Genomic DNA, 12,432 nt, shown 5'->3' with positions numbered 1-12,432 from the left:
GAGATACTTAGTTTGCTTTACCTGTTAGACTCTTGTCAACGTGGTTAATCATACAAATTTCAAGTAATTAATATGACTCAGTTGCCAGCGCCTTTGCTGCTTTATTTATGATATCCAAATGTGTTCATTTCCCTCACAAAACTCCATTTCCCCAACACTTAAGGTAAAGTCAACATCTATAAATTGCATTAACTATCTTAAATCTAAATTTTAGTGTCTCAAATATATACATATATAAAAACACATATTGATACATATATATATATATATATATATATATATTTGTCTTCAAATATGTTGAATTAGTTTGAAACTTTTATGAGTTTCTTCTTTTCAAGGCCCAATCTGTCAATCTTTCAATGTTGCTGTAGTACTGAAATTTAGCCTCAGTTTACATCTCTGAACATCCTGTCTCCTTGTCTCATCTCCTAGTTTATCTGACAAGTGTACACGAAACCTATAGTGTGATTCCATCATAAATTTTTCTAAGAACATTTTATAAATACTTTGCCTAAAATCAATCTAGTGACATTTATGAATTTTTAGATTATCTGCTTGTCTGTATCTATGTCTGCCTGTTTGTCACCTATCCATCAATCTATATCTATGAGTAGACATCTAATATTTAAGAATCTTTATGTTTTTAAATTGAAAATCAGTAGTACTGTACTAAAGTAAAATGATCTGTATTAGTGACTAAATTTATAAAAAAACAAGTGCCCATTGAAACACTATAACTCTTTTATTTTCTGTGTCATATTGAAATGAAACATGTTTGTTTAAGAAAAAGAGAAAGAGGTTAAGTCACATTTAATGAGACACTTGTAGCAATCTTGACAATAAATGTTTACATTTAATCCCAGAATTTGTCTTTTGAGTAACACGTAATTGATCCTTGATAATAAGAAACAAGTATTTCAAGATTATTATTGATAAAAATAACCTGTGCTTTATAACTGTGTATCTAACTCCCAGCTGTCATATTCTTGTTCTTCTACTTCAGAAATCACTAGAGTCATTTTATTAAAATTTAGTTGTCATTATATTTTCACATATGTACAATTCAAATTTTATGTGATGTTCATTAGAATCTTTCTTTAATTATCTGAAATAAAATATTATAGGTGATATGACTAGGATAAGGAATAGTAACTACTGGATGTTAGGGTTTTTGCAGATAAAATTATTATTCCTTTATGAATTTGAAGTCAAATAGCACACACCACTTGCATTCATTCCAAAGATATTGACTGAGTCATTAGCTTTGTTAATTATCTAGAAGAAGATGAAAAATAAATATTTATAATTATTTCAGTTGAGATCTAAACCGATGGGTGACACCAATACCATATGACAAATTTGCAATATTCCATGACAAGAAACCCCTACAAATCACATTATTTTTATTATTATTACTGAAAATGACAATGAACAATGTAATGAAAAGCATTCTTAAGGGTTTCCCATCTGGAGGTCCACAAATTTATTTATGCACTGAACATATATATGCTAATTAGAAAAAATTATGTGACAATCAAAAATCATTCTTAATAAAATCAAAACATACAGAGATTTAAGAAAATATTACATTGTTAGCAAAAGATTCATGTAAGAGATATGAAAATAGTATTAAGCAACTGCACTCATAAGCAAATATCAAGACAAAATGTGTGGCCAAGCACTTCACAGAGGATAGTAAAAATTTGGATGACATTAATAAAACATTGCTCAAATCATTCATCTCTATAGAAATGTTGTGATATTTTACTTCACATACTCCAGGCTTTGTAATTAGAAAGACTTATTAAAGCAACTGTTGACAAGGATGAGGGAAAAACTTCATTTTCACTTATTTGTTATAGAGTTTAAAATGGTACAATTAGTTGTGATAATTTTGTGTTTTCTTTTCAATTTAAATTATGGCTCTTATATACCATTAAATATTTGGTATGTTTCTAAAATAAATTAGATATATGGCCTGAAAGAATGAATATACTAATTTATCTATCAGCTATAGCAGCAATGGGTGACAGTTCAAACATTCCAAATGTCAATACAACCGAAGTTGCATGAAAACCACCAAAGCTTCTCTCAAATTGCTTCACAGGAAACCAAAACGCCAATGGCCCATTTATGCCCTTCAAATAATCCTTAACTTACAACTTAGCTGATTACAAAATATACTAATTGTGAAATTTCAGAATTTTAGATATAGATTCACAAGTTTTAAAGTCTTTTCTTTGGCCTCCCAAAATTTTCTTCATTGTTACAGTCTCTTGTGAAGCCCAGGAAAAATTCAAGTATAGTTAGGCCTATGGAAAAGCCAAGTGAGGGAGCCTTTATTCATATTGCCATCTATGGGCCCTGCAAACACCAAATGTCTATTGTTTGTCTCTGATTTAGAAATAGATAACCATTTTTACCGAAAATCTGTCTGGGACTGTATAATCATACTGCTTAGCTACTGCCAGCAGAGCTTAATCAACCTTAAAAAATCCAGGAGAGGTAGCTTTTATCCATACAGTCACAAAGCTATATAAATATAGAACAAAATGATGAAAGTATTTTAACTTATGCAATGTCAAGTAAAATTAATACATATTGTGCAAACATTTCCTGACAAAAATATCATATAATAAATGAGTGTATTACTATTAACATAAACAATGTTAAATAAACTATAGCAATAAAATAAGAGGAGATGTTGGGATGACAGGCAACTACTCTGACAATTTATGGCATACATTTCAAGTACTATAAAAGTATTCTCTCCCAATTTCTGTCATGTGAGTTGACATATTTTTAAACATATTAACTAAAACATTTAAGATAATTGTCCATTGAACATTTCAAAACTTCCATATCACATTTCCCTATAAATAGACACTTTCTGGTTTTCAGAAAGTTGTACCAGGCACTTAAAAAAAAAACTTATTTCACATCCTGGCCACAGTTTCCCCTCCCTCCTCTCATCCCAATCCCTTTCTTCACCTCTCCTTTTCCGTTTTGCTCCTCTTCCATTTCTATTCAGAAAAGACAGGCCTTCCAGGGATATCAACAAAACATAGCATATCAAGTTCCAGTGAAACTAAGCACCACCACTAATATTGAGGCTGGTCAAGTCAATCCCGTGTGAGAATAGAGTCCCCAAAATCAGCAAAAGATCAGAGATAGCCCCTGCTCTTACTCTTAGGAGTTTTGCAAGATGACTAATCTATAGAACTGAAACATATATGCTGTCCCATGAAGACTCTCTGGTTGTTGAATCAGTCTCTGTGAGCTCCTATGAGCACAGATTAATTGATTTTGTGGATTTTCTTGTGATGCCTTTAACCTCTCTGTCTCCTTCAACCCTTTCCCCTCAGCAGGATTCCCCAAGATCAGCCGAATATTTGGCTGGGGGTCTTTGCATCTGTTTCCACCAGTTGCTGAATAAAGACTCTCTGATGACAATTAGACTAGGCTTTAATCTGTAAGTATAGAAGAACATCCTCAGACTCCGTGACATTGACATTATTTTTTTCTCCAGTTGTGTTTGTATCATCCAGACTCTGGGTACTGGGATTCCAGGCAGTGTCAGATATGCTCACTCTCCTGGCAATGGTCTCAGACTGGACCACTCATGGTTGTTCATTCCCACAGTCTCTATGTCACTTTCTCTATGTCACTCTCTTAGCTCTTCTAATATTTAAGGTCACTGTAAACATTTCCAAGACTTCCCTTTCTCACTGTAGGTCTTTTTGTTGCTTTAATTTTCATAGAACTTATTTGGAGTCTTTCTAATCATAAGCATGAGCATATTTTCAGAATTTTCATTAGTCGAACACATGATAATGATCAAAAGATGTCCATATTATTTCAAATACAAATTTCTATTATGGAGAAACAATTATTAGTTACATTTTGGGAAGAAAAATTTGTACTCTCATGGATACCAAACTTGTTTTATTTTGTCAAATTCAAGTTTGTATATCAAAAAACATCTAAATATAGGTTTATATGTATTATTTTCTTGAAATACTTAGCTTTTATTTTTTGAAACAAGGACAGCATTAACATAGTAGCTGTGCAATATTTTTAAATGTAAAATTTTGCTCGTAATCTAAGCCTTGTTTCATGCCTCCCTTATCTTCCAGTGAATCCAATCATATGGACTTGTTGTCATTGGTATTATAACAATCCTATTGACCAGTTATAAATTCATACATTGCTCTTCTATTTATCTTTAATATGTAAAAGTACTTTGGAATCCTTCAAACAGAAATTGGCACTAATATTTTAGCTATAGGTATTTAATGGAACACATTTAATCCAAAATAATAGCAACAGGCATAGCCTGAGATTATGAAACATAGACATATACAAGTTAAATTAATTGATAAAGATGAACTCTAATGAAAATCATAGAACATTATTGGTTCCATTATCTTAAATGTATAGTCTTCTCCTGTACACGCAAACCCTTATTAAGGTATATATGGCAGAATATTTGAACTGTGAAACTCTGCTATTCAATAATCACATTGAATTACATATAAATATTTGTTCCTATACACATAGATAAATGTCCTCCTCATCCCTCATAAGAGAAACTTTTCTTCATATCAGATAGACACCATTACCAAGGAAAACAATCATTAAAATGCAGAGTCCTGGATGCAAATACAGTTGTTAAACCTACAAAACAATCCAGTGTTTAAGGACCAAGGATCATCGCAGAAGAAGGGGAAAGAGTGTAAGAGTCAAGGATCAGGGAGTTCATTATGAGACTGAGTATCTCAGGAATGTTAGAAGCTGCATCTGTAAAGTCTCACGGAAGTGCTGCTTCAACATGAGTTGAGCCAGCACAAGGGCTCTAGACACATTAATGTCAACAAGGAAAAGCCCAAGAGACCTCAACTTTACAAAAAGGACCTGGAGGTGAGAAATAATCCTCTCCAGAGAAGAGCATACAAATTAGGTATCCGAAACCAAATGATTATTTTTGAAAGAATAAAAACAAGAATGTCTTGACTAGTTTTTTATCAACTTGATTTCTAATAACCATTTAGACTGTCATTTCATTTATTAGCAGTGTCAACCTAGTGTTTTGTTAGTATTTATACAATAAATATTTCTGTCAATTTTCTTTCAAATTATGTGAAAATAATTTGAGCCTGCAGAATATGTATCTTGTAGGAAAATTTAAATGGATCAATAAATTATCTCTTCTTGCAGTTTCAAATTTTAATAGAAGTGGTTAGGCTTTTTATATATCATATGATTGATGAATACAAGATCTAGCGTTGCAATCTGCTATTTCTTTTCCAATAGTTGGTTTTCTTTGTTCTTAGATTACTCTATCACTGAATTTTTAGAGATAGACTTTTATGAGTGTAAAAAAAGAAGACTTTTAAGAATTAAAATAAATTTGTTAGATTTAGATGTTGCTCTTAACCTTTGTTTGCAAACACTGCAGTTTACAAATAACTGATTCTCTTCGCTGTATTCACACTGCTAAACTGTAACTTGTCGCAGGAAAATATCATACAGCTAATCCACTATGCCAATAAAGCAGCCTTGAATCAAAGGACAGAGTCAGCACAATACTAACCAGAACTGGCCATAAAGTTCTTGACGGAATTAGGAGGGGGAAAGAGAGGACAGGAAATGAGGAGGAAGAGTCTGGGAATTTTTCCATGGTTGGTGTGGAAAATATTACAAGAGATTCAGACAATTGTTTTTCTTGGATTTTTCAGGCCTTTATATCAAATGCTTACTCTCCAGTTTTTATAATACTGCAACAGAATATGTAATCGTTAGATCTGGCAGCAACAGTAACTGGTTTCTACTTCGATTTTAGAAGTGCTGTATTTCTGTGGATTTGATAATGATCAAACTACAGTTTTAACTATATATTATTGCAAATTAGAGAAAATATATTTGAGAATATATATTAACATTTTTACTTGAAATGATTTACTCATCTGCAACCACATTTAACAATACCCTTACAATGTATGACATTAGCATAGACCTAAGTTTTGTATCACAAACAATATGAATGATGAAATGGTTGAGAAACAGCATTGCCATTTAAAGTGTGCATTGTGGTAGACTAACAGAGAATATTGGAAAATTAATTTAATTTATCAATACACACATACATTTTTCATGTAATCCTGGTCAAATTATTTATTATTATTGAAGATAATATGACATAAAAAGTTTCAATGAATGTTTTCTTTGTCTTCTCTTTCATCTTATTATATACAAGGTCAAGCAAGATTTGCTTTTACTTTATTTTAAAGAGTATAATATAATGACAGTATTTGCCCTTTCTTTTTTCCCTCCAAAACTTCTCAAGTACTCCTCCTTATTCTCTTTCATATTTATGTCCTCTTTTTTATTAATTGTTATCACAAACACACATACAAACACAAATTTATATAACTACTTCACTCCATGTAATGTTATTTGTATGCATGAGTTAGGAACTGATAATGTGTCATTGGAAACCAGTTTGTATAGTCTTCTTCCCTGGGGAAGAAAAGCTCTCCCTCTGGTAGTTTTCCTAAGTTATCTATAGCTCTCATGTAGGGCTGAAGCCTCATGAATACACAGTTTCACAGAAAACTCCATGAACCACTGGACCCAGTCAAGATTTTTAAAGGAGAAGGAGAAAAATAAAGAATAGAAGATGAAAGAAAAAATAAGTAATAGAAAAAGAAAAAATAAAGCTCAGATAACTTTCCATAAAGATATTAAATTCCTCTATATATACCTAAATAACCAATAGTAACTCATGTTAATTTGAAGTAAGGTTAATTTCCCCATGGGTCTTCATCTAAATTTTTAGCCTTCTTACTATTTTATAGGTATATTAATTTGAAAACAATTTTGCTTCCTCCCTAAATTACTAACACAGTTAGCTTATTCCAGTGACTCAAATATTCTATAAGTAGTCATCAATTTTGTCACCTTTTTACAAAATATGTAGCAATATTTAGAATATTGTGAGTCATTTAACTTTTACTAAATATAGAAATGAATGTGATGAGGATTATAACACAGTCATTTAAAAGAATTTTTTAATGAGCTGAAAACCTAAGAATAAGATAATCACAGTTACATTCAGTTCCTATAGCATATGATTATTTCTATTAAGGTATGAGAAGATGCTATTATTTTAAACATCTAATGTTTCAACTGCTTGCTATACATATTAAATACATTTTATTTGCTATTTTTAAAATAAAGGAACATTTAACAATATTGTATAAATTTATATGTAATACCAAAATGCTAGTTTTTATTCAGAGCATGGATTTGCACCTATTTCTAAGTTAGACAAGAAATTTTGTTCAGGGACAGTAAAAAATAAAATTAGTGAAGCTAAGTTCAAAAAATTTGCTGGGTATTTGTTCCATGCACAGTAATTGTGAGGACTGAAGGAATGAATGAACCAAGCGTGCCTTCTGCCAGTATGTCCTTTATTGAATTCTGTTATTTTACTCTTTAGTCTAGAATGAGCAACCATCAATACACTAAAATAAAAATTCATTTAGTACAATAAATAATTCCTTTAAATTTAGTAATTATATATTCCAAGATCTTTTGTAGATGTAGACACAAACAAAAGAAAAAATAATTTGAGACAAATAATTTAATTTTAAACATTTATTGTTTATTTTTAATAGGTTACTTATTGGAGCTCAGGGAATGTGTAAAGAAATTACCTTTCGTTGAAAGTAATGGGTGGGATTCAATCAACATTGACCAATCTGTAGAAAAATGCTTTGAAGCTGATAGTACTAATGAATCAGTCAGCATACCTTGCCCTGTGTGAAGCAGCCTATATTTTACTTCTCACCTAAACTACTTGGCATGTGAGTATTAGGGTTTTAGCAATAAAAAAAACAATTAGACTTGCCTGAAATAAGTATAAGTACAGTTCTGAATTTCAGTTTCAAAATTAGCATCTTAAACTGTGATGCAGGATAATAGTGTTTGGAAAAGAATATTTTTCCCTTTTTTTGTTTTTCAGGTTTCAGGACCAAAAATTTAAAATTTCAATTCTGAAAATGTTAAAGACTAAATGTCATAAAGAATCACCAGAGGTCAGTTACAATGCAATGTTTATTAAATAGTTTTTCAGCAAAGGACAAAATGTCATGAACAAGAAATACAGACAAACATAAGAGTTATGATCAATTTAGAAAGTTCTGGAAAAAAAAACCTTTCCCCAATATTTATGGTAGAAGAAATACTCTAAGAGGATCTATATATGTTTTTCTTTGGGTTCACCTTGTTATTTGGCTTCTCTAGGCTTGTCAACTATAGGCTTAATGCACTTTGTTTATGGCTAGCGTCCACTAATGTGTGAATACATACCATATTCATCTTTTTGGGCCTGGGTTATCTCACTCAGGATAGTGTTTTCTATTTCCATCCATTTGCATGCAAAATGCAAAATATCATTAGCTTTTACCACTGAGTAGTACTCTAATATGTATATATTCCACACTTTCTTTATCCATTCTTCCCTTGAGGGGCATCTAGGTTGTTTCCAGGACCTGGAAATTACAAATAATGCTGCTATGAACATAGTTGAACAAATGCTTTTGTAGTATGATTGAGCATCTCTTAGGTATATTCCCAAGAGTGGTGTTGCTGGATCCTTAGGTAGATTGATTCCCAATTTCCTGAGAAACTGCCACACTGATTTCCAAAGTAGTTCCACAAGTTTGCATTGCCACCAGTAAGGGATGAGAGTTCCGTTGCTCCACATCCTCTCCAGCATAGGTTATCATTGGTGTTTTTGATGTTAGCCATTCTTACAGGTGTAAGATGGTATCTCAAAAGTTGGAAGCATGGGGGTGGGGAGAGGGGAGAGGGGGAGAGAGAAGGGAAAAAAGAGACTGGAGAGGGCTTGGTGGTTTGGGAGGGTGGAGATGGAAGAAGGACAGATATAGGAGCAGGGAAGAACATAAAGGGAGCCATTTTAGGGTTTACAAGAGATTTGGCTCTAGAGGGGATCCCAGGTGTCCACAAGGATGTTCCCGGCTAGGTCCTTGGGAGCAGAGTAGAGAGTGCCTGAACTGGCCTTGCTTGCCCCCTGTCATACTGATGATTATCTCGAATATCACCATAGAGTCTTTGTCCAGCGAGGGATGGAGATGGAGACAAAGTCCCTCATCAGAGCAACGGACTGAGCCCCCAAGGTAAAGTTGAAGAGCAGAAGGAGGAAGAAGGTGAGCATGGTAGTCTGAATCACAATCACGAGGGGTTGGTCCACCCACTGAGACCCACTGCCTATTCTAATGGGAGCTCACCAAATCCAGCTGGACCGGGACTGAATGAGCATGCGATCAAACCGGACTCTCTGAATGTGGCTGAAAATGGGGGCTGACCTAGAAGTCATTGATAAAGACACTGGGACTTGTTTCTACTGCGTGTACTGGCTTTTTTGGACCCTAGTCTATTTGGATGCAAAGCTTCCTAGGCCTGGATGTGGTGGTGGTGGTGGTGGGGGACTTGGACTTCCCACAGGCCGGGTTCCCTGCCCTCTCTTAAGGAGGGAGGGGGAGGGAGGAGGGTGAGTGGGAGAGCAGGAGGGGAATGGGAGGAGGGGAGGAAGTGTAAATTTTTGAATGGAAAAATAAACAAAAATAGGAAAAAATACTCTAACATTTCTGTTATCATTAGCTTATAGGAGTGCTTGACTTTCTAAGAGAACTTTATGCTATATATGGGTTCTTTCTAAATTACCCATGAATTGAAATATCATTCTGGAAAAAAGGAGACATACAATGTATACATTGATTGAGACAATCCACAAAATCTGCTTTTTCATGACAATATTGAAATATTCTATCATAGTCCCAGTGGTGGTCGAGATAGAAGTAGAGTAACAAGAGTAACAATCATTACAAAGATAACCCTGCTAACCCTATGGGATTTATACTTGCCAAGCTTTCAAAAGTTAAAAAACTGTGTGTAAGCCTTTCAAAGAGACAAACTGTTTCTGGGGAGGCTAAGTTACACAGGCTAGCCTTGCAGGCAGCATTGCTCATGATTCTTACTTGTGATATGTTAACATCTAACTGTGCGTGAAAATGTTGGCTAACTTGGGATTCTAGGAAAGACTGAAATATTAGACCGAGAATAATCCTCAACAACACAAGAAAACATAACAAAAAGATGAATGTTTCAAAATTATTATGTAGAGAAAATTGAAATTGCCAAACAATTATAAGCCAAGACCCAAAATTGACTACTAATATTACAAGCAACAAACCTTTTGTGAGGCTGAAATTGCAAAACTGAAGAAATCTCCTGACTAAAGAAACTAGGAAGCTCAGCTACAGTCTTTGTAAGATAAGCAAAATGTACCAACTCCAAAGAATAAACATAAAAGTATTGTGAGCAGCAGGTTTTGCATTCCTTCATTTTTTATTTCAGTATTGAAGAATATTAATTACCATGCAGACACCAGCTGCCCCAACAAATATGCAAACTTGGCAGAAGTTTTAAGAATGAAGCTTCTCTAAGGCATAGAAGTTGAGGCTAAGCAAATTTGGACTGACATGACAGGCGGCAGGCTTGAGACCAAGTTCCCCAATTTTGCACTTTGCTTTTCTCAGCGTAGCATCATCAACAACTGCAAGGATTTTGCCGATACAAGGAGATATTGTTTTGTTAGAGTGTAACATAGTTTCCACAGCCTCATGTGTTTGAATCTGGTTTTGCAGTTGTCTATGTATTGGGGAAGCTGTTGAACCATTTTGACTCATGATTGGCTAGCAGAAGGAACTCATTGGGAGTAGATATTGAAGATTATGCCAACTTCAGACTGCCCCTGAGCCCTCCTGTTGAAGTATGAACAAACCATGCCATACATGCCTGCTGCCAGGGAAGAATCTCAGTACAATAATGCTTTTCATTATATGATAAATTCATGTACTATGAAGCTGTAAGCCAAAATAAATATTTCTTTAATTTTGTGACAGTTGTCATGTACTTTGTCAGAATAATCAGAAAATTAACTAACTTAACCATAAAAGGCAGGAAAGTTAAGTTTCTTCATTTCCTTCTAGGGTAATCTTAAAAGAAAATTGGACTGAATCTAATCACACAGAATCTATGTAATCATTTTGTATGTTATCCCATGTGCCAAAGTAAATTCTGTTATATACAAAATGGGAAAACAGCAAGGCAGGGATGGATAGACTACCTCTAGGCTTGGCCAGCTAAAATATATATGAATAACATCAATGACTATGACAGCATCATTTACCAATAGATGCAATAGTGGACTTATATGCTTCAGGTAACTAACAGCCATCCCAAAACAAACAAACAAACAAACAAACAAAAACCTAAAAAAAGCAAAAACCCATAAAATAAAATTGTTCCTAAATAAATAAAAGGAAATTAATGCCCAGTACTGTAAACACATATTCTTTTCTATTGTTGGTAAAGTCATGGACTCTCAAAGTGAAATGGCTACTGTTATTTTATTGACCAATATAATTCTTAACTGCATTTTAAATACTTATACACATAGGTAAATGTAACTCTTATCTCTCACCAAGAACTGCCCTTTTATACAGATGGACATAATTAAAGAAAACCAAATTTTTCCCAAATTCAGAAAACAGTGGTCTGAGGGATGACTAGTCCTAATTTATATATCTACAAAAGCAAAATAAAACAAAGACAACAAAAATTAAACAAATAAAACCAAAAACAACTCGTCCAACACCTACAACTAATGGTCAGGGAACAACTTGGAAGAAGGAGCTGAAGACCAAAACAGGACATCTTCTATGAGATTTTATCTTCTGCTAAGATGGGGAAACTAGACACAGGAAATTTAATAGTAGAGTTACCAAACAATGCCTAAAAATAATAACACTTGACATGCAAATATGAATAGGGTATTATGCTTACACAGCTTAAACCCAAAAATAACACTGCAAGGCAACTGGTGGTTATTGGAAGATGGAAATCATTTTTCTCCAGGGACAAAGTTTCTGATGGGTTAGACAATACCAACAGGTCAGACTTCGACACATATAAGCAATACTCAATTGTCTCAACAGGATATATATATATATATATATATGTATATATATATATATATATTAATATAAAATATATACTAATTAGACAATAAGAAACCAAGAATTTCAGAAATACTGGGAAGGTCAGAATGAGGGAAAGTGACAGACACCACCAACACACAGACTTCAATAATTTTCAGCATTTTTTAAATATTAATGGCTTCTTCTCCCCAATCCAAAAACCATAAGTTATTGAATGGATTATGTGACAGAGGAGGAATTGGAATGAGGAGAATGAGTGGGGACCAATGTAAATACTGTATTCATACATGAAAGTCACAAAAAATAAAATTTATGTGCTTTTCAAACAAAGTAATGATGTTTA

The sequence above is a fragment of the Myodes glareolus genome, chromosome 12 (genome assembly GCF_982192425.1).
Source record: "Myodes glareolus chromosome 12, mMyoGla1.1, whole genome shotgun sequence".
In the NCBI taxonomy this organism is placed as follows: Eukaryota; Metazoa; Chordata; class Mammalia; order Rodentia; family Cricetidae; genus Myodes; species Myodes glareolus.
The sequence above is the reverse complement of the archived record's forward strand: the minus strand, read 5'-3'. Positions refer to the sequence as shown.